This window comes from Schistocerca serialis, chromosome 2 (assembly GCF_023864345.2).
Source record: "Schistocerca serialis cubense isolate TAMUIC-IGC-003099 chromosome 2, iqSchSeri2.2, whole genome shotgun sequence".
Taxonomy (NCBI): Eukaryota; Metazoa; Arthropoda; class Insecta; order Orthoptera; family Acrididae; genus Schistocerca; species Schistocerca serialis.
This window is the reverse complement of record NC_064639.1, coordinates 87,904,542-87,929,503: the sequence shown is the minus strand read 5'-3', so window position 1 is coordinate 87,929,503 and position 24,962 is coordinate 87,904,542.

Here is a 24,962-nt window from a genome sequence, read left to right as displayed (position 1 = left end):
CCTACGACATCTACCATTATTGCTATTCTTCTTACTATTAAGTGTTCTTTCAGAATTACTCTGTCCTGAATTGTGACGTCTTTGAGCGTCGTTTTCCCACATGAATTCTACGTCTCTCAAAACACCTTTGAAAGTTTCTATATTATCGCCCCACGTCCTATCAAGGCTTGGTGATACTTCGTTGATAGTTTCGTTTTGCGTATTTGAATCAATTCTCCGTCGCTATATTGCTTATCTAAGTATTGGTTCCTTTTAGCCATATTCTCTAAGAATTTTACTGCTGGCTTCTCATGCGAACTTTCGAATATGACATTTTGTAATACTCCGTATTTTATTCTCATTTAGCCTCAGGAGACCAATATCTTGTTATAAATGGAGCTGTAAACGAATCATACGAATCTAAAGTTTCTGCTATCTTCTGCATAGTTTCAGCAACACTACCCTTCCAGCGTTCCATAGAACGTTAATCTTTCCCTAGTCGAAATAATGGCTATTGCACACTTGCTATGGGTTGAAACGACATGCACAACTTCTTTGCCGCAAATATTCCTGCAGGAATTTTCAACTACCGCTTTGCTATCTGTCGCCACGATACATGAAGTGTGCTCCGAGACGAGAGAGAGAGAGAGAGAGAGAGAGAGAGAGAGAGAGAGAGTGAGTGAGTTCTTTAATTTTAGGTCTCAAAATGCTTTTATGTGATGGGGATCTCCCTACCGTGTCACGTCTGCATCGCCAAGTATGGCTTCAGCCAATGACGGTCTCGTTAGAGCTCAATACACATTTCTATTTTTCTTTCTGGGTCGCTGCCTAGCCGTGTTAAGGACGTGCAGCCACTTACTCTCGGCCCTGGCCTTACTTACGCTAAAAGGAATAATGTATTGTTCTGGCCTTATCAATTTCTGCGCTGAAGCTCGCCGTTCTCTTGATAATGGGAGCTTTACGATATCACTAGCCACCTACTAACTTCTGTCCAAAATGCATTTCGCTTTAACATGTTACTTTCATGACACTGTCCATATATTGGCAGATATTGTTTTGTTAGTTTACGGGTGCTTGAGATTAACTGCAATTGTCTTTTGTTGATACAATATAATTATTATTTTCTGAGGATCTCATACTGTATCGTACTGTTGTTATGGATAAGGTTCACGTAAGGTCCTTCAAAATCCGGGCACCTTAACAATTCTACATGGAAACATGTACGTTATTTAAGTAGAAAGAGAATCACTGACGTCAACTGTGTGAGGGCATTGAAATAATTCAGTGGTTATAAGAGAAAATTTAGACAGCACTGGAGCTCGAATCCTCATTTTTCTGCTTTGTATGAAGGATTACCTTTCTCCACTTCGGCTACCGAAGCGGGCTTCCAGTCCAATCCAGATTCCCAACTTGTTGCACGCTAGCGACGAAGCACTCCCCCCCCCCCTCCCAACCCCTCCATTTTCCTTGTTGCTAACAGCATTTAGCAGGATTCTTGCATGAAGTTAGACTTAGAGGGCAACCAGACTAAGATATCATGAGATGTCATCAATGCTTAGACGTGCGGTGTCTGTTCACTCGGGCGTGTCCGAAAGAAGAGACACTACACATACACTCCTGGAAATGGAAAAAAGAACACATTGACACCGGTGTGTCAGACCCACCATACTTGCTCCGGACACTGCGAGAGGGCTGTACAAGCAATGATCACACGCACGGCACAGCGGACACACCAGGAAACGCGGTGTTGGCCGTCGAATGGCGCTAGCTGCGCAGCATTTGGCACCGCCGCCGTCAGTGTCAGCCAGTTTGCCGTGGCATACGGAGCTCCATCGCAGTCTTTAACACTGGTAGCATGCCGCGACAGCGTGGACGTGAACCGTATGTGCAGTTGACGGACTTTGAGCGAGGGCGTATAGTGGGCATGCGGGAGGCCGGGTGGACGTACCGCCGAATTGCTCAACACGTGGGGCGTGAGGTCTCCACAGTACATCGATGTTGTCGCCAGTGGTCGGCGGAAGGTGCACGTGCCCGTCGACCTGGGACCGGACCGCAGCGACGCACGGATGCACGCCTAGACCGTAGGATCCTACGCAGTGCCGTAGGGGTCCGCACCGCCACTTCCCAGCAAATTAGGGACACTGTTGCTCCTGGGGTATCGGCGAGGACCATTCGCAACCGTCTCCATGAAGCTGGGCTACGGTCCCGCACACCGTTAGGCCGTCTTCAGCTCACGCCCCAACATCGTGCAGCCCGCCTCCAGTGGTGTCGCGACAGGCGTGAATGGAGGGACGAATGGAGACGTGTCGTCTTCAGCGATAAGAGTCGCTTCTGCCTTGGTGCCAATGATGGTCGTATGCGTGTTTTGCGCCGTGCAGGTGAGCGCCACAATCAGGACTGCATACGACCGAGGCACACAGGGCCAACACCCGGCATCATGGTGTGGGGAGCGATCTCCTACACTGGCCGTACACCACTGGTGATCGTCGAGGGGACGCTGAATAGTGCACGGTACATCCAAACCGTCATCGAACCCATCGTTCTACCATTCCTAGACCGGCAAGGGAACTTGCTGTTCCAACAGGACAATGCACGTCCGCATGTATCCCGTGCCACCCAACTTGCTCTCGAAGGTGTAAGTCAACTACCCTGGCCAGCAAGATCTCCGGATCTGTCCCCCATTGAGCATGTTTGGAACTGGATGAAGCGTCGTCTCACGCGGTCTGCACGTCCAGCACGAACGCTGGTCCAACTGAGGCGCCAGGTGGAAATGGCATGGCAAGCCGTTCCACAGGACTACATCCAGCATCTCTACGATCGTCTCCATGGGAGAATAGCAGCCTGCATTGCTGCGAAAGGTGCATATACACTGTACTAGTGCCGACATTGTGCATGCTGTGTTGCCTGTGTCTATGTGCCTGTGGTTCTGTCAGTGTGATCATGTGATGTATCTGACCCCAGGAATGTGTCAATGAAGTTTCCCCTTCCTGGGACATTGAATTCACGGTGTTCTTATTTCAATTTCCAGGAGTGTATAATAGTAATAAAGATACGTTATTATCTCGGCGTTGCTGTACCGATTCTTATGTTAAGTGTCTGTTGGCCATTTTTGTCGGTGTTATTATTAAAATAGCACTGACTGCTTTCCAAAAATGTAATAACAGAACATTTCGAAAGCAGTCGTAATTTTAATCATAAACACCGTTCGTTTTGTAGAAGACTGTTTCATTTAGAAAAAAGTAGAATAGCACCACTTCCATGGAAAATTGATGTGTTGGTTTCTATACCTCATTATTAAACTATATTTTTAAAAAAATGACGTTATGAGTGAGACAAAACGAGCATCGCTAAATATGGTCTATTCAATATTAAAATATTGGTATCAGTTCTAACTGATCGGTTTGACACATCCACAGTGCAGATCTGCTTCCCCTTGCAGTCGAAACTGACTGAGAGGGCTACAACAGTGAACAGGGGTAGTAGACATGTTGCCCAGTTGTGCTGAGAATGTAAATTGTCAGAATTTTAACAGTAAAGCTACCCGTGACTCAAAACGCCTCTTTTGTAGCGTCTGACATTGGAGATTGTTTGTCTCTGCAATGCTCCCACAGTTACTAAAAGCGTCCTTGACGTTAATGTTATTTGTCTCTGTCGCTTCTGTTAATTCAGCGGTAAACAGTAATGGCCCTATCACTCCCTTGAAGTAATGAGGCAATTATATTTACACATGTAGATCTTTCCCCATTATGAATTTGCTGCGTAAAATCTACAAGGATGTTTTCAATCCAATCGGAAATCTGTCCTGATTTACGACAAACTCTTGTATTGTTCATCAATCGACATGTGGCACTTATTGTAATGCGTTCCGGAAGTTACCTACAGTGTTTCCACTTTTTGGGATTTCGCCCGTTTTTAGGGTGAAACATATTATTTGAGATATAGGGCTATTTTATTTTGATAGAGCTGTAGGAAAATTTGGGGTTAAATCGAATCTACAGTGGTAATTCTATTATTTATAGTAGGCACTATTCGGTACTTTTCTTTCGACTATGGCCCAACTAATTTATTAAAAGGGTTTTCTTCAAAGTCTTATTGAATACAGTCCGTCTAATTTTAACATATTTACTGACTACGTATAACTGTGTTACTTCCAATGTTAAGAGTGGCGTCGGAACTTAGTGGTATTATACCAACAGTCGTCGCATAAAAAGTTGACTGATAACATCGGTTGTGTAAAAGTGTAATCTCCAAGTAACACGAAATCTGGAGAGACAATCTCTGAGAGATGTGATTAACTATTTTCACTTTTAGTGACATAAAGCAACATGCAAAAAGCAGAAAATGAACGCATACGTCTGGCTCTTATTATTTGTGTTTGACGGTGAGGAATAAATACAAAAAATGGCAGCTGAAATTTATTCGACAAAGGCACTAAGCTTGGAAGATCACCTTGATAATTTAATTTACGGAAACCTCGAGGTGGTCATTTCAGTTTTGCCAGCAATTCTAAGTTCAAGAACTGAGGTACAAAGATTATTCAGCTTTCTTAAAACGTAAAAATAGACTAATTAATAGCACTTAATGTGTAGCTTCACATAAAACATATAATACTGGGAATGCTAGCAAACAGTTGCTCTGCTTTAGAACCAAACAATGCCGTGCGAAAAACCAGCGAAAATGTGTAAAAGTAATACTTCAGCTTGTGCTCCTGTGAATCTATGAGTCTTTTATATAGAGAGCTATAGTTATTTAATGTTATTAAATAGGCGATACCATATGATGTTCTTTGTTATGATTATATTCCCTAAATCTACGGATTTTTAAAATATTTAGGGATGTTAGTGATAATTTCGGAGGAATCTAGGATAAAACAAAAACCATAAGTAGAAACATTGGTTACGTAACACATCTACATTTACATCTACATTTATACTTCGCAAGCCACCCAACGGTGTGTGGTGGAGGGCACTTTACGTGCCACTGTCATTACCTCCATTTCCTGTTCCAGTCGCGTATGGTTCGCGGCAGGAACCACTGCCGGAAACCCTCCATGCGCGCTCGAATCTCTCTAATTTTACATTCGTGATCTCCTCGGGAGGTATAAGGAGGGGGAAGCAGTATATTCCATAACTCATCCAGAAATGCACCCTCTCGAAACCTGGACAGCAAGCTACACCGCGATGCAGAGCGCCTCTCTTGAAGGGTCTGCCACTTGAGTTTGCTAAACATTTCCGTAACGCTATCACGCTTACCATATAACCCTGTGACGAAACGCGCCGCTCTTCTTTGGATCTTCTCTATCTTCTCCGTCAACCCGACCTGGTACGGATCCCACACTGATGTGCAATACTCAAGTATAGGTAGAACGAGTGTTTTGTAAGCCACCTCCTTTGTTGATGGACTACATTTTCTAAGGACTCTCCCAATGAATCCCAACCTGGCGCCCGCTTTACCAACAATTAATTTTATATGATCATTCCACTTCAAATCGTTCCGTACGCATACTCCCAGATATTTTACAGAAGTAACTGCTACCAGTGTTTGTTCTGCTATCATATAATCATACAATAAATGATCTTTCCACACTCCTGGAAATTGAAATAAGAACACCGTGAATTCATTGTCCCAGGAAGGGGAAACTTTATTGACACATTCCTGGGGTCAGATACATCACATGATCACACTGACAGAACCACAGGCACATAGACACAGGCAACAGAGCATGCACAATGTCGGCACTAGTACAGTGTATATGCACCTTTCGCAGCAATGCAGGCTGCTATTCTCCCATGGAGACGATCGTAGAGATGCTGGATGTAGTCCTGTGGAACGGCTTGCCATGCCATTTCCACCTGGCGCCTCAGTTGGACCAGCGTTCGTGCTGGACGTGCAGACCGCGTGAGACGACGCTTCATCCAGTCCCAAACATGCTCAATGGGGGACAGATCCGGAGATCTTGCTGGCCAGGGTAGTTGACTTACACCTTTTAGAGCACGTTGGGTGGCACGGGATACATGCGGACGTGCATTGTCCTGTTGGAACAGCAAGTTCACGTCCACGCTGTCGCGGCATGCTACCAGTGTTAAAGACTGCGATGGAGCTCCGTATGCCACGGCAGACTGGCTGACACTGACGGCGGCGGTGCACAAATGCTGCGCAGCTAGCGTCATTCGACGGCCAACACCGCGGTTCCTGATGTGTCCGCTGCGCCGTGCGTGTGATCATTGCTTGTACAGCCCTCTTGCAGTGTCCGGAGGAAGTATGGTGGGTCTGACACACCGGTGTCAATGTGTTCTTTTTTCCATTTCCAGGAGTGTATGTATTCGCAATACATTACATTTGTCTATGTTAAGGGTCAGTTGCCACTCCCTGCACCAAGTGCCTATCCACTGCAGATCTTCCTGCATTTCGCTGCAATTTTCTAATGCTGCAACTTCTCTATATACTACAGCATCATCCGCGAAAAGCCACACGGAATTTCCTACACTATCTACTAGGTAATTTATACATACTGTGAAAAGCAATAGTCCCATAACACTCCCCTGTGGCACGCCAGAGGTTACTGTGACGTCTGTAGACGCCTCTCCATTGAGAACAACATGCTGTGTCCTGTTTGCTAAGAACTCTTCAATCCAGCCACACAGCTGGTCTGATATTCCGTAGGCTCTTACTTTGTTTATCAGGCGACAGTTTGGAACTGTATCGAATGCCTCCCGGAAGTCAAGGAAAATGGCATCTACCTGGGAGCCTGTATCTAATATTTTCTGGGTCTCATGAACGAATAAAGCGAGTTGGGTGTCATACGATTGCTGTTGCCGGAATCCATGTTGATTCCTACAGAGCAGATTCTGGGTTTCCAGAATGAACCTGGTCGCACGTGTCTACGGGAAACGGTCAGAGCGAGATGGTTCCCGAATTTTTAACGGAATCTATGTTCGTTTTTGTATCGTCTTCCAAAAAGTTTGCGGCCTACGAGAAAATATCTTTTCCATAATTGTGCAACAAATTGATATCGACCTACAGCAAAAGTGCATCCATTCGACGTGCCCATTTCCGAGCTCACGGTATCTTTTGTTATTCTTATGACCAACGAAAAATTGATGCTGGAGGAGATTCAATTGCTTAGCATCATCTGTGTAAAATCTCACGTATGTCTCATCCGTTGCAGATGCCATTCCACTGTGGAACTATTTCCGTGGATTCTCCGTTCCGCGATCGCCTTTCACAAAACCTGCCATTTAGCGGTTCGTACAGTAAGTGACAGAACGAACCATAGTACAGAATTGCACAGTGACACTATTTCGAATCTTATCTGCCACCTTCCGTATCGGTGCTAGAGTAACGCCTGAACAGATGATTTCGAAACCGCCCATTAATTTTATCCAAGACCAAAAGCAGTTGTTAGGTCGTTCGTGAAAATTTTACTTTCGTACTCATTCAGCTCTTTTTGCATTGTTCTCCTGCGACATCAGTGGTCGAGGAATCTGAGACGTGTAAACGTGTGGCTTAGTTCTTCCACGCAGCTCCAATCCAGAGGACCGCGATCGATTATGATTAAGATTCTGCAAATAAGGGGTCGTTCCTACACCTCGCGTGTGGTGCTTAGATGGTGTTCGATATGAAAGTCCCTCTAATTCAGGATGGCGATGGTGGTAACATTCTCGAGGGATGCAGATATCGAATAGTCTTCCAACGCAATATTATTTTTATCTTAACTAATGTAATGGAGAGTAATGAAAAACAAATGATAGTAAACCTGAAGTTTGTAGCGATAATTGTTAACTTCACTAACCTAATACATGATCAGCGAGATGAAATTAAAGAAGCGGTACGTGACACTGAACAACACTGGATATTTAGATTATTGATATACACTACTGGCCATTAAATTTGCTACACCATGAAGATGACGTGCTACAGACGCGAAATTTAAACGACAGGAAGAAGATACTGTGATATGCAAATCATTAGCTTTTCAGAGCATTCACACAAGGTTGGCGCCGGTGGCCACACCTACAACGTGCTGACATGAGGAAGGTTTACAACCGATTTCTCATACAAAAACAGCAGTTGACCGGCGTTGCCTGGTGAAACGTTGTTATGATGCCTCGTGGAGGAGGAGTAATGCGTACCATCACGTTTCCGACTTTGATAAAGTTCGGATTGTAGCCTATCGTGATTGCGGCTTATCGTATCGCGAGATTGCTGCTCGCGTTGGTCGATATCCAATGACTTAGCAGAATATGGAATCGGCATCTTATCCGCATGGCTGTAATGGATCGTGCAGCTACGTCTCGATCTCTGAGTCAACAGATGGGAACGTTTGCAAGACAACAACCATCTGCACGAACAGTTCGACGACGGTTGCAGCAGCATGGACTATCAGTTGGGAGACCATGGTTGCAGTTACTCTTGACGCTGCATCACAGACAGGAGCGCCTGCGATGGTGTACTCAATGACGAACCTGGGTGCATGAATGGCAAAACGTCATTTTTTCGGATGAATCCAGTTTCTGTTCACAGCATCATCATGGTCGCATCCGTGTTTGGCGACATCGCGGTCGACGCACATTGGAAGCGTGTATTTGTCATTGCCATACTGGTGTATCACCCGGCGTAAATGGTATAGGGTGCCATTCGTTACACGTCTCGGTCACCTCTTGTTCCCATTGACAGCACTTGGAACTGTGGACGTTATATTTCAGATGTGGTACGACCCGTGACTCTACCCTTCATTCGATCCCTGCGAAACCCTAAATTTCAGCAGGATAATGCACGACCGCATGCTGTAGGTCCTATACGGGCCTTTCTGGATACAGAAAATGTTCGACTGCTGCAGTGGCCAGCACATTCTCCAGATCTCTCACCAATTGAAAACGTCTGGTCAATGGTGGTCGAGCAACTGGCTCGTCACAATCTGCCAGTTTCTACTCCTGATGAACTGTGGTATCGTGTTGAAGCTGCATGGGCAGCTGTACCTGTACACGCCATCCAAGCTCTGTTTGACTCAATGCCCAGCCGTATAAAGGCCGTTATTACGGCCAGAGGTGGTGGTTCTGGGTACCGATTTCTCAGGATCTATGTACTAAAATTGAGTGAAAATGTAATCACATGTCAGTTCCAGTGTAATATATTTGTCTAGTAAATAACCGAGTATCTTATGCATTTCTTCTTTTTTGGCGTAGCAATTTTAATGGCCAGTAGTGTAGTAATTCAAATTGTTTTAATTTACATGTTTGTTGATGAAGCAACATGTCTCTTGAATTGGTGGGGTTGTTTGTGTAAGGTTTCAATGAGGGGGACAGCTGCTTACCTAACGAGAAGTGTACAGGTACTTGAGCGAATGAATCCCTCAGAATTATTAAATGTGTCCCGTTCCCCTTCTGAAGCAGCTACTGTCCCCTAAAAGTATGTCGGAGAACCGTAAAGTTGTTTTTATAACAAGGCTCAACTTTTTGGAAAAACAGCCAAACTATTCTTGGCGTGTCTATCACCTCGCCGTTGCACAACTGTTAAATCTAACCCCTTCCGTTTCAATAAGTTATATATGCCTAAATAACACTTCCTCTTCTAGGTCATTTCTGAGGTGCAGTAATAACGGTTCAGCGTATCCGTTCATTTCTGTACAAGTAAATTTAGTTGCACTTCCGGCTTTAACATGTGCTATTCTTGTGAAATGTTTTGGAGCGATCTTCTTACACAGCACGTTTGAAGAGGAGCAAGTGATTGGCGAATACGAGTTATCGGCTCTTCGGTGTCTCTCTGTGTAGTCCTACTGCCCTAGCCTAGACAGACGTACAGCCTCGGGAATAAAACGAGCACCACAACCGGCGCCGGCGCTGCCTCTCGTTTGGCGGCCTGGAAGAGAGCTCGCGATGATCAAAGGCGCCGCGCCGCGCTGTCGACAAAGTGGCGGCGGCTGATCTCGCTCCCAGCCACGCCCGCCTCCGTCCTGCAACCCCCCGCCCCGTAGCCACCACCTCACGAGCCGGCAGCCACTCTACGCCATCTTCTGTTGCTTGTCAACGGCTCCTGTGTGCCGGCTCTCTACTTGCCAGCCCACTGTTGAAGGCCCTGCTAGGCCATGAACCACCAGAGAGAAAGACACAGTGATTAGAAGTACTGAGAACTTAGAAGTATACCATACAAGTTCACATTAGATATAAGCATCAGTTACAGACAAATACATTTGACAAATCTTAACTCTATGTCTCTGAAATTGTGACCTTCAATAATTTGCTGGAGAAACTACCTGAAAATAAGATATTTTATAATGAAGTTCAACTCTCGTGTGCTAAACTCATTTTATTTCAGCTCTCTCATGTATTTTTTTGGTCAATATTAGTACTAATGCATCCAAAATTTGTGACTAAGCAAAAACCGTCATCGAAACTTTTCAAAGATGGAATTTGAAAGAGACCGGGATCTGAAGACATTATTTGCAGCTTAATTAGATGAAGATGATATTCATTTAACAAAATACACATGTTACACGAATATTTTGAGGTATTATCAATTAATGATAAATCCATTCATTCATTATTTTCACTTTCCAGAAATATAGACAGCAATGTTAAGGTAGCTGGCCAGGCCGTTCTATGAAGAATAGCTGTTTTCCAAAAATGACCATTCATACCGTGGACGACTGTACTTTCTTCCTTGTTGTCTGAAGATTTGGAAGACTGACCACTTTCGATATTGTCTGTAACTATTGCGGGAGCATCAGCTTCAGAATCGCTTTCATCACGGAAGCCACTTACATCATTTTCACTATTGGTTCTTCTAGCAATGCTTCCCGTATATCATCTCCTGTTAGTAAAACTGAACATTTACCCTTTGCTGGATGTTTTATTTATTAGGGCGGATGAAAGTACGTTTCTTCTTTACCCAAAAGATGCTTTTAGTGCCTTAACTACCACTCCCAACGAGGTGAAACATTCGTAAATTGTTATGAAAAGTTCGACACCGCTTAATGCTGTATCAATCTATTGTGATAAAAAACAGAGGGGTTACCACGTCAATTAACTACTTTATCTTGTCTTATTCTTTGGTAGACATTCTTCACCACTCCTCGAGAGAACACTCGTTTTATCATGCCATTTCTATATTTACCAGGAGACGCTCCCTTTGCTGATCTAGTCCGCCCTCAATGAGTGTGGAACTTTATTATCTTCTGGTCCAAAACCAGGGGGAGCACCGACACAGTGTACCGGTTAGTGAAGCAGCGGCTGCAAAATTACCACTGATAAATTTATGATTTAGAGCAACGCTCAACGGAGAGGGAAAATGAGGGAGTTCCAGCCAGGGAACAGTGCGTATGTCTTCAAATTTAGTTCCTTTCTCAACGCATCTCTGGGAAATGAAGGGCGAAGGGTAGCGTACGATGATGTGTGGACCCAGTGAACTCTCTTTTAGCCACTTCTTTTGACTTCAAATGCTTTACGGGTTTACATTGGTTCAAATGGTTCAAATGGCTCTGAGCACTATGGGACTTAACATCTGTGGTCATCAGATCCCTAGAACTTAGAACTACTTAAACCTAACTAACCTAAGGACATCACACACATCTATTCCCAAGGCAGGGTTCGAACCTGCGACCGTACCAGTCACGCTGTTCCGGACTGCACGCCTAGAACCGCTAGACCACCGCGGCCGGCGTTTACATTGGGCACTGATTTATTTATAAAGGGCTTGGTGTCATAGCATATTATAGATCGGTTATCACTGAACTCTTTTATTTTATCATGCTCAGAAAACATACTCATTTACAAAATATAACGATTTACTCGGTATTTGTTGCGACAAATGTACATAGCGTGAAGGTAAAGCGGCTCATGGAAGGAAACAAGGAGGATTTTAGTCGTCAGGAATGCGTCTGGTCAAGCCGCGAGGAAAGATACACATAAATTCGGTCAACATCCACTAAATGTAGCAAACAATCGAACATAAAATGCGTCTAATAGATAGGCTTAATAGAACATAGTACCGAGGAAGATACTGAGATTGGACCACGGGAACGCGAAGTATTAAATGCATATCACATTTCGCATTCGTAGCCCACCGAGCATTGAGAAAACGCGACAAATAATGCAGCAGGCGGTACTGGAGCTTCAAAGACCAATTGTATTCGTTGTGTAATTTTGGGGGTAAACTTAGCAAATGAAGTTCAGAGTTGATCTACTTCTAATGATTCTGGGCTGTATCCGAGAAACATTCTGCCCTCCGGCATTATGCCTGCGAACACGGGGGCCTACCAAGCGACATCTGCTTTCTACTCTAACCAAAATGGAGTAAATAATTTATAAAATGTGGCGTGAGGAGGCTAAAATTGATTTGATTAAGTTCATTTTGTAGCAGAACTTGCCTACGATCATCTACACCCGGTTTATCCGGAATACAGTGCACACGTGGAGCACAGGGAATAAAACCCATGCACCACAAACAAACACCTATAAAAATTCGAGTATTTGATTCGGAAATATAACCATTCGCTAATCTTTAACATTTAGCGCGGTTTTATTTCTAAATATGATACATAAATAAGCATTGTAACGTCTCCTGGCAAAACACATGTTACATATGGTTAAAAAAAAGAAAAAATAATTGAACTGGATGATTATAATTTTATTTATGGGTGTTCAATGATTGTGTGAACTTTATGTAATAAGGAGAAGTCATTATGTGTCATGTTTTATACTTGTATAGAATTATGTAACGAATCTTTAAAGATAATGTCTGTGTCGGCGAGTACTGGAATCGCCACAGACGATACTTATTAAATATTAAACAAATATGTAAATATATTAAACCGAGTATAAATAGTAGTGACCCAACATTAATTGCTCTGTAGTCTTTATGGAGTTAAGTGAGTAGGAGGAGCCTGTGATGCTATATTCTATGCCTGTGTAGGGTTCTTTTGTCAAGATTGAGAGAAGGACGCCATTAGACATTGATATTTAAAGGCGTGTAAGAAATCAATCTGTCTAAATGATTTGAATAGAGATGCTTAGTGAAAACTTGCATTATGATTTGTAATAAGATTGCCTGGTATTTTATTCCATCCTTTTAAGACATTTTCACGTATTTCAATATTATCCGTGGTGCAGAGCTGCGCTACGAACGAACGAGCCGCTGCCGCGACGCATTCAAACTGCATTAAATGAAACCAATCATACAGCAAAGAAGCGGACGGGTAATAGTGAACTAATCTTATTTCTTTCAGTTTTTGGGATTGCAGGGCAGAGCGGCAGATTTTATGATGTGTTTTACAGATGGACGCGGGCTGCGTATGATGTTATACTATTGACAGTCCAAAAAGATAATTTACCTTCAGGATATAAAAGAAATCTTGCTGTGCGTAGTTCTGGTCTGGCAAACATTATAGTAAAAACATTTTTTCTCTGATAATAGTCTCATGTTCTCGTGTTAGTCGTGGTACTTATTGGTGTTATAATGTTAACAAAAATCCACTGCAAAACTTTGATGTTGAACAAACATTGCGTGCTGTAACATCAGTACTGATAACGAAATAATTTTCAGTAACCTTTTCAATAACTGCAAAGTAAGAAAGAGATGTTGGACTTTATAGCGGGTTACAGTAACGAAACAAAGTTCCTTTTATAGAAAGCCTTATCCAGAATAATAAGAAAATAATATATTTTGTTTTGTTGAAAATTAATGATCCAAAGAAAGTCACAGAACAGCGTCCATAAAAAGTATTTCAGGACTCTTTTCGTAGCAACCCATAAAAAGTATTTCAGGGCTCTTTTCGTAGCAACATATATTATCTCATCCATTTATCAATAAATTAGTTGTTACGCGAGCAATAACAGAGAGAGCAAAAGCATAGACACTTAAAAACCTATGAACTCCCTAACACATGGCACGAAACAAAGGACAAGCACTTTTACTACATTTAAAACGGATTTCTGACCAGTAAATTGAAAAATGAGCACGGTTCCAGCAATAGATTGACGTACAGAACCCAATCCTGCAAAGAAAAATGGATTACATAACATATAATACATTCTGATACCTCTTTCCGGCAAACTCGAGACAGGTGCACTGAAGGCACGTCCGCTCACTTACCCGTCTTTTTTCACTCTCCTCGAAAATGACGGACGTCCGGAGATCCTCCGGTGCGAAGTGGACTGGATGGCCGAACCATATGGCTCTGACCAGCCTCACCAGGACAAAACGGAAGTTTTCGGAATATCTTTGGTCACGACCTGTCCGCGTTCCATCTCTCCCACTACCCCAGAAAAATGAAGTTGGCACTACTACAGAAGATCTTCTAACAAGGTTCGTCCGCTTCGTTTGAGCTATAGATGATCACGTTTTAAGAACAGGTGGGAAAAGTGTGTGAGATACATTTCACGTGCGCGCAAACTCAGACACCTCACACAAAAAAGTAAAAATGATAAAAGACACAAACTGATATTCACTACAAAATGCATCATCCGTTGGCATTGGGATTGCGCTGCGCCCTCGGCAGGGCCTCGTCTTAAGAGAAATCACCGAAAGATCCTCCTGATTAACTATTTCCCGATGACGAATGTTTGTAAATGAACGAGCAGAGAATCTTACTGCTTATTATTATGGAACGGCCGTTTCGAAATGTCATTACTACATGCTATTTTCACATAAATGAACTTAACACAGTTTGCACTTCAGGGTCACAGTCACTCTTCAACAAATATTTGCGACAAAATGATTAAACAAAAACATCTCACAACTTTCAACGTCCATCCTATCTTAGTGTAGGGAAGCAGCCTACTCACGCCGTAATAAATTCACATCAGTCTTTCCATTGTGTGCCAGTCGAGTCCGCTGTAACTAGCTCTGACGTCATAAATGTTGCGCAATACTTTTAAAATCAAATAAATAACCTGAAACCATTCTAGCATGTCAGGAGTAATACTAAATTAATATGTGTTGAATGTCAGTTCGATAACTTTAGCCATTTTCGAAATTTGGACGTTTTTCTGTAAAAATCATTGGCGCAACAGAAAAGAGCTAGAGACTTAAAAATAGATGATTAGATTCCTTTTTCGTAATGATTTAATAGAAACAGTACTTTGGATTTCACAAATTAAAATTTTAGTGGAAATTTATGATTTTCTGGTTTTTGTCTTAAAACTTAAGGAAGCAAGATAGATTAAATAGGCTACTAAATAAGGCTAGGATGTTTATATTTAAGTTGAATGGAGATCCGCTGTAATCATAAGGATGTGAGAAGTTTCCTTTGAATAACTATATAACTATAGCGATAGCGTATCTCCAAAGGGCATGTTCAGAGCTCGTCTACTGCGTGCAGTGTAATTAAATTAATTCTCTCGCCCTAAATATTTAACTTGGCCACGTCAGACTTTTATTATGATTACTTACCTGTGTGCTGATTGCACATTTAAATTGAGAGCTTCATTGGCCATCAGCAGAAGAAGGTATGATTTATTCGGTAACTTAAAGTGGTGGATTACTAGCCCAGCGGCTAGTCTGGAGAGCCGATTTGATCAGGCGTTCCCTTAGCCGTCCGCACCGCGGCTTTATATATAAGAATGCTGCGCGAGGAAGGAAAGGCCCCAGTTCTCTCCAGACGCTGAATAGCACGTCATCTGTGTCGGGAGTCGCGTCGCGTCGGTATCATTGCTACAAACAGCCTCGGATGCGTATTAAGTTACTCGAGATACGCATAACCATGAAATCATTTGCGAGTGAAGTGTTAATTCTGGGTTGACTTTAATTATCGATCTTCAGTTTGCGTATTGTCGTATTTTCACGTGCCGTCGCGGCACAAACATTCTACCATTATTTAACGTGGCGTTTGATGAACCTAATCATCAAATTATGGCGAGCATTCATTTAAACATTTAATTTGGACATTTATAGTTGCATCAGCGCATTAGACTCTGAACTGCTCTGTTAGTTAGGTTGTGTGGATTCTTTTGTTTTTCATCTGTGACTTTCGGAATATACTCAACTATTTTAGAAAACTGTTTTTGATTATAAATCCCGGACAATCTCCTAATTCCTCAGAGCTATGAGCTGTAACTATAAGTGTATTCTCAGATGAAGTGGGCACTAGGAATTCTAATTACAGGCTTCAAGTTTTGTTAATCGCTTTCTGGTTGCCAATATTGTAGTTAGAGAGCCAGTGTTGAGAACGGCGAAAGACAGCATAAATAACATTCTAAATAACGGGAAATGCAGTGCTTCTTCATTCAAACAAACATTTATGCAACAGTTAAACAATTAATTCTATCCGCCGCCCCACATTAGGTCTCACTGAATCCTGAGACACGGTGGCAGCGATATGTGTATGTGCAGTTGGGCATGCACAGAAAAAAAAAAAAAACCGTAGGGTCAGAGTGATCCTGGTGCGCACTTCTAAGATTAACAGGAATATGGGAGTAAGTGATAGCGCAGATGGCAATCGCAGGTGAGGTGTGAGCAGATACCAGCGCTGCTGATGTGACAAATGCATGGTGGAGTCCATCAGTACTTTCATGAATACATATTAAAAGGTAATCCAGAAGAACTTAATTACTGACTACTGATAAGGTAATCGTTTATCTCCACTTCAGTGGGACGAATATGGCTTGAGTGCTATTGAGTTCGTAGCAGATCTTGAAGACTGTAGACTGTAGACAGGGCATATGTTACGTTACCAAAACTCTCCTGTAAATGATCTCAAACCAGAATTGAAAAGAGCACTAAAATCGGAATAATTAATCACCACCGGCAAATGACATGTGTAACACTACCAGTGATTGAGACGACTTCACTTTTTCATAGCAAATTTCGTGGTTTATTGAAATATGAAGCCATGATGAAGGCATATTGTGGGGCTGCAAGCACACAGCCATGCAACGGGTGACACTAGCCGGATAGGGGAGGCCACATGCAAGACAGTTCCTGGAAGGCGTTAGGGGGCCACTTACAGGTCAGAGTCACTTGGTCGCACTGACATTTCTTTGAAGAGCCAGCACCGCTCAACATATGTCATAAAGGCGATACGATCTATAGTGTAGGACCGCCTGCCATACTTAACGCGTCCTTACACGGTGAATGGTGAAAACCGTCTTATTTCGAGCCCTCCTGTTGTGTGATAACCAGGGAGGGTAAGGGGGGGGGGGAGGGTAAGGGTGCAAAATTAATACGACTGTGAGTAAAACTGTACATGGTTCCTGTAAGACCCCTCATTCCGGAACACCTTTCCTGGTGCCACCCAGGCACCTTTGTTGAGTACGTTAGAAATGTGTCTGTGAGAAACTTCAAAATACTTTTAGCCTCACGCTTGCTCTAGCGTCTTCGGGTTAGGTAACCATTTTGACACCCTTTATGTGCGGTTTGCCTGCTTTGAGCCGCTAGTGCAGCCCCGAGGCTGAGTGCGTGTCGAAGTTTCCCACAGATACATTTGGAACGTACGTGAACAACAAAAGTGCGTGGGTGGCACCGAATGTGTTGCTCAACTGGAGAGGGGGGGGGGGGGCAATCGGAGAGGGACCCTTTGCCGCTTTAATCACACGTATGATAATGTGGCACCCCCTCTGGTAATCTAAGAGGAGGGTGGAGAAAGAGTAAGGATGAAAAAGCTTATAAACGCTTTTATGATTCGGATCACATCCAAATTTCGTCGAATAGTTTTGAAAGAGTCGTTCCACCGTGTGTAACGGAGCAAAAGCTTCGCTCTACACTCGGTGAGATCATGTGGGATTTAACACGTAAAACAAGAAATCCACTACTGAACAGCTACACCTTTGACAAACAGCTGGAGACAGCGTATGCCGTAAAATACCTAGGCGTAACTATCCAGAGCAGCCTTAAGTTGAATTACCACATAAAACAGATAGTAGGAAAAGCAGGCACCAGATTCATCGGAAGAATTTTAAGGAAATCTTTGATTTGTCTGCATGTTTGTAGTCAGGAAATCCAAGATATGGTCTGGCTGCCCATTCGTTGTAACTCATTTAGCATTACCCGGGGTGCACGTGCAGTATTCCACTACGGACGCGAACTAGTTTACACTCCTTAAGGAAATGTAACTCTTCCACGAAAGAAATGGCTTATAAGGCGAACGTTCACTAGATTCGATAATATTGTTCATCTGTCTGGGTCCCTATCAGGTAGGACTGATAGAGGAGATAGAGAAGATCCAACGAAGAGCGACGCGTTTCGTCACGGGATCGTTTACCTGGCGAGAGAGCGTTACGGAGATGTTAAACAAACTCCACTGCCAGGTGTTACAAGAGAGGATTAGTGCATCACGGAGAGATTTATTATTGAAATTTCGGGACAGCACTTTTCAGGAGGAGTCGGACAACATACTACTGCCTTCCACATACATCTCGCGGACTGACCACGAGGAGAAAACTCGAGAAATTAGAGCCAATACAGAGGCTTGCCGACAATCACTTTTCCCACGAACAATTTGCGAGTGGAGCAGGGTTGGAGGGATCAGATGGTTGCACCGAAAGTGCCCTCCGCCACACACCATTAGGTTGCTTGCTGAGGATGATGTAGATGTAGATGTGGTTGCAGCCCCATGATATCCTTATAGTACTACTGAAACACGCAGGACTTGCTAGAAGTATCGACGTTGTAAAGAAAATCGTCCTGTTGGTCATTGCACTGCGAACTGCCGTTTTCGAGCGCGAAATGTGTGGGAATCAATGGCTCAAATGAAGTGTTGGTTTCAGTGACGCACTTTATCCCATATCCTGAGGCCTTTTCAGGTAGATTCTCAGCGGCAGTATGTCTGACGTCGAAAGAAGGGCTAAAATGTGGGTTAAGAGATGGGGTGACAACCTTCTCATAGTGTGCTTTCTGCAGTATTGTGGCGAATTTAGTGCCAATGTGATATCATTAACGCTGTTCTTAAGTGTCATGAACGTCTAGGCTGTTGACTTTTTATCGGATGTGTCGAAACCTCACTACTTCAAGAGTCGCCGAGTCCTCGCCGGACGCCATGCTTTTAGCCGTTACAAAGGAAGTTTGTAGGCACCCTTGAGCCGAACTTTTAATTTACGCGGCGGAATGAGCGACATTTACGGAGTTTTGAAGAAGTGATATTCTTTAATTTTATTTCGCTGTGTGAATGAAACGAAACATTGCGGACAAAAAAATAACGAAAACGTTATTATGTGCCGTTTTTTTCTGTTGATGAATTTCTTAAAAAGTGTTCAAAGTGAGGGATGTTCAAAAAGCCTCATTGGCTGATAGAGAACTCTCTTTGTATTTCAAGAGAAATGGTTCAAATGGCTCTGAGCACCATGGAACTTAACATCGGAGGTCATCAGTCCCCGAGAACTTAGAACTACTTGAACCGAACTAACCTAAGGACATCACACACATCCATGCCCGAGACAGGATTCGAACCTGCGACCGTAGCAGTCGCGCGGTTCCGGACTGAAGCGTCTAGAACCGCTCGGCCACCGCGGCCAGCTATTTCAAGAGAAGTAACCATCGGATTTATTGCTGCAGCTACTTCGTTGGTACCAGTCTTCCCCGGTGTACGTGTTTATGGGGCAAAGCATCAAGCCATGCCAAGTCTTTCGAATATGGGAAAAATTGACTGACGTCTACCTGAGAAGCGTTCTTCGCCGCTCCTGATGCGTTTCGGTGACATTTATGAGTGTCAAACATTAAGAACATGCCGATCAATTCTTCCTTAGTAGATGGGATTGCACGCTAGAAAACGGATTAAGCATTACTAACGATTCGAATATGTGGATGTTTTCCAAGTAAAACAGTGTAAAATAATTTCACGACTCCTTTTAACAAAAATTATGCACATAGAAAATGTTCCCGCTGCACTTTAGTTAAATCACCGAAAGGCCACACACATCTGACGACGTATCAGTTGTCTCAGCGACACAGGTTCCCGTCGAGAGTAGGGTAAACAACACATGACTGTTGCCTTGGCGGCAAACATTTCCTAGGAGAGCAAGCATCTGAGCGGCAGGCCAGTCAACAGCCACAACAACACAAATTTCTGAATGTTCAATTTGTTTCTACTCCACCATTTCTTATCATATCTCTAAAACAGATATATCACTGAATGTGTCTCATCGGTATTTGCTATTCCGCCGCCAAAAAATGATATAGTTCCAACAAAAAGAAAAAAAGTAGTTTTGTGTGGTTAGGTGATTGACTAAGTTGCGGGGAAACATTTTTGTTTGGTTCACGAGACATGGTCAGTCTTCTTGTAAGTGAAAACTGTTTAGCAGTGTCGCTGAAGTGTCAAAAGTAGTATGTGGTGAAAATGTTTATCGCCTGACCATATACAGACTCCACCAGAAAAATGTATACACTCTTTGTCAGGTTCTATTGAGATATCGATATTGTCATTTGATTTGAGTTTCGTGTGTTGTATTATGGTCTTTTGCTCCACTGTTTAGTACTTTCACTTCGGTATCGAGAAAACAAGATGGCTCCGGAACGCTTGACATTCAAGCAACGAAAATGTATTGTGAAGTTGTTTTTCAAGTTTGATAGTGCCGTTTAAGTGCATCGTCAGTGGAGGCTGAAGTTTGAAACAGAACCGCCAACTCGAATAGCAATTAAGCGCATCATTGACAAGTCTGAAGTGCATGAAACGATTTGTGATATTCACAAAGGAAGATCAGGAAGACTGCGTACAGATACAAGTCCTGCTTCGTTGGCTTTCGTGTTAGAAACTTTTGTTAACCATCCAGAGAAGTCTGCTACGCAAGAGCACGTGATGTGGGGGTTAGCAGCGCAAGTGTACGATGAATTCTGAAAATTTACATTCCACGATTACTGCACGCGATTAATGATGACCATCCTGATCGCCGAATGCAATTTTTTGAATAGTATCAGCAAATAGTAAATGATGGCGAACAATTTGTGACGAAGGTAGTGTGGAGTGATGAGGCACAAGTTAAACTTGATGTAATCATGAAGCTGCATAACAGTGTCTACTGGGCACCGGAAAATCCTCATGTTTATGTGGATAAGGCGGTCAATCTACAAGGGATTCATGTGTGGTGAAGACTATCATCTATGGCCTCGTAGGACCCTTTTTCTTTGATGCTACTGTCACTGGAGAAGTGTACCGGGAAATGTTACGCACATCAATTTTGCCAGGTATACGTGCACTTTGTGGAGCTGATGAAGAGGTCTTCTACCAACAGGGCGGGGCACCATCACAGTACCACATAGCCGTACGACTTCCCTGGATGACAATTTTCCGAGACATTGGACTGGACGAAGGGGACCCATTGAGTTCCCTCCACTTTCGCCAGACCTAACACCTATGGACTTTTACTTGTGGGAAACTGTGAAAGATAATGTCTATCGTCGTAAGCCACGCACGCTGGAGGAACTTCTCCAGGAGATCACAGCGACATGTGCAGCGATTTCCAGAGCAACATTGATTGACGTAGTTGCGGCGACCACTCGTCGTTCTGTTATGTGTATAACCGCCAAAGGTGAATATTTTGAACGTTTAAAGTAACCATGTGCTAAACTGAAGCTTGTACAACATGTATGATCAATTATTAAATGTAAAATAAACTCATAAGCAATACTTTTCATTCCTTAAAGTGTGTATACATTTTTCTGCCGGTCTCTGTGTAAAGGTACTTGTGATTAACATCAGAACCCCCATCAGACTGTTCCTCGGTGACTGTTATACAAGGAAAATGCTCAACGCTACCAAATTATAGAGAAATGCTGGAGCCCTGCAGATGGTTGATGCTTGGTGCAGGGATCGACAGTCTATTCTCAAGATAACCTAATATTAATTATTGCTCATAAACAGGCCCTTTTTGTATTACAATGCGATCGCTGAAAGATCTCCAGAAGTAGTTACATAAATGAAATTTCTGGGAGCATGTATACAGCGCGATTTCTTAAAGAGAAAGGATCATTTACCATGGCTCTGAGCGCTATGGGACTTAACTTCTTAGGTCGTCAGTCCCCTAGTACTTAGAACTACTTAAACCTAACTAACCTAAGGACATCACACGCAGGCTGGTCCCGGCGGAGGTTCTAGTCCTCCCTCGGGCATGGGTCTCTGTGTTTGTCCTTAGGATAATTTAGGTTAAATAGTGTGTAAGCTTAGGGACTGATGACCTTAGCAGTTAAGTCCCATAAGATTTCGCACACATTTGAACATTTTTGACATCACACACATCCATGCCTGAGACAGGATTCGAACCTGCGACCGTAGCGGTCGCGCGGTTCCAGGCTGTAGCGCCTACAATCGCTCGGCCACCCTGGCCGGCTAAGACAGACAGATGCCAGACAGAGATTCATTGCAAAAGTCATCAGGTAGCGGAGTTCACACGGGAATGAGGTTGCATGCAACAGATATGTTAATATTGCTCCCCATTCTGAGATCTGTGGGAGGTAAGGTACAGAATGTATATAGAATTTAAAGAAGAGCAGCGCGATTTGTCACAAGTTCATTTCATAAACCCAAAAGCATTGCGGAGCTATTCGCTGAAGTCCAGTGGCAGACGGTTCAAGACATACACTGTGCAGCACGGTGTGGTTTATTGTTAATAGTTCCCAGAGTGTAGGTTCTAAGAACAATCAACCAATTCATTGCTTCCACTTTCATGAATCTCGAGGAAAAACCGTGAGGATAAAATGAGGGAGATTGCAGTTCACACTCTTACCAACAATAGCTCTTCCCACATACGATTCATGACAGATCCAGAAAGTGGGGGAAGTGACAGTAGCACGCGTCACGCACGTGGCTCTGACCGTTGACTGTTTACCCTCTTGGCGCTGGAAAATAGTTCCACGTAGGCGAAATTTGCAAGACCATTTTCATAGACGACTAGCATTTCGGGCTCGCCTTTAGGCATGTCGACATATGCTACTAGGGCTCATTCATCTGGTCAGAAAACCACCGCGATCGATGTGATGTTTCTTAAACGGAGCTGATAGTGATTTGGTACTGAATTCATTGGGTCATTGGTAGTTAACTGTGTGGAGTAATTTCAGGTGATTAGATACAGTACATTTTGATAGGTAAATGGGCTCTCTATCACCAAAGTATGTGATGTAACATATCAGCCTACTCGATACAACGTGTAAAATCTCATGTAAGGTGCGAAATTAACATTCATTCAAGCTGCCGCCTTGCAACCTGACGTTTACTGTGGACCATCCTGCAAGATCAGTATCAGGTTTATGGAAATATTTCACCTCAGTAATTGAAATGGCTGGCACAGCAGAACACCTGACACCATGTCACCAGGATAGCTGTTGCATTTATTGAGGCACAAGGCAGCCAAGCCATGCTGCTTCTAACATGCATGAAAAAGCAACATCATGATTCGAACACTGGCAGTGACGTCAGAAAACGTACCGGCGTGCACTTCTTCTGTCATGAAATGTGATATTGGAAGGAGGAGATTTTGTCCCTCTTCTGGAGGGAGGCTTTACTTTACACAGAGAATTATGTGAGTGATGTGTGAAAGCTGGTGATTTCAGGTATTTGAGTGTACTCTGTGTCAAGTGTATTTAAGACATGATAGAAAAATGATAGAAAAGTGGAGTTAGAACTGTCGCTATGAAGGAAGTTGGAGTAGAGGATTCTGCTGCTGGCCACAGGTGTATAAGGATTGCAGATTCTAGCTTTGGGCACAATGTAATGTGGATGAGCCTTACACCTCAAGGAAGCAGGGGAGAGAATGCTGTTATGGGTAGCTGGTATCCTGTTTGTACACCACAAATGGACATGTGGATTAATACGGTTATTTACTTAACTTGAATAGAGTCCATGTTTTGTGTCACAAGCACATCTGTAATAGACCTCTTGCAGACTGAGGTAATGTCCATATTGCTAATCTTGCTGAGCTGTGCTGCGGCTCGCGTTGGTGCTGCTTGTAGATTTCCGCAGTCTCTTGGAGGCCAGACAGTATGCGTTTAGTTGGTATGGTTGCGGTTATTTGTCTTCTTCTTGTGTTGGCTGGCGCCAATCGGCTTCGCAAGCGCGTCCTGTCCGCTAATGGCAGCAGCGGCGGTTATCGGTATGTAGTGACTGTTGCCCTGTCTTTGGTGCGACGTCGTTGTTTTCCGGGTCGTGTGAGTGTGCGAGTTCGGTTGGGGGCTCGGGAGGAGCGAGGGCCACACAGTGCCACAACACGCCGGGACCACTGGCGGCACACATGGACTGCCGGATGGAAGGGCTGTGGTCACGAGGGTACACGACCTCGTCGTAAGCCGGATCCAGCAAGCTTTAAGATGAGTGCATTTCAGTCAAGTAGAGAAACCTCCACCACTGTGATATCTCGCCGGCCGCGGTGGTCTAGCGGTTCTAGGCACTCAGTCCGGAACCGCGCGACTGCTACGGTCGCAGGTTCGAATCCTGCCTCTGGCATGGACGTGTGTGATGTCCTTAGGTTAGTTAGGTTTAAGTAGTTCTAAGTTCTAGGGGACTGATGACCACAGATGTTAAGTCCCATAGTGCTCAGAGCCATTTGAACCATTTTTTTGTGATATCTCGTGATTCTCCTGTGACTTGGGTTCGTGTTGCTGCTCGTACTGTCGCCGAGGCGAAGAGCCGCGAGTGAAGTGTTTGGGGAAGGCGGATCTGATTAGCTTTCCTCGACTTTTTATTACTATTTACTGCGTTCAGCTTGTTACAATATGTTAAGTTCAACCAGCAGTAATTTTTCTTGCCTGGTGGCCGCTACCGCCCCAATCACGTGCCCTGGGGGAAGTGTAGGTAACGGCAGTGTAGTTTCCTCGCCTTGCCGCTGCTGTCCGGTAAGGCGTGTAGTTTTGACAGCTTTCTTGATTGTAGACCGGTTGGTGATTCTTCTGCTCTGGTGGTAGTGATTCCTTTCTCGTTCCGGGCGCTCTAAGCACCGTATTCTGGGGATGTAGTGCAGACTGACGGTTCCGGCTTTGGCTTATTGTTCCATCGTTGCATTTAATTTATCAGACGTCAGGTAGCTTTAGTAAGATTACCATTATTCATTCGTTAGACTGCCACTGGTCTG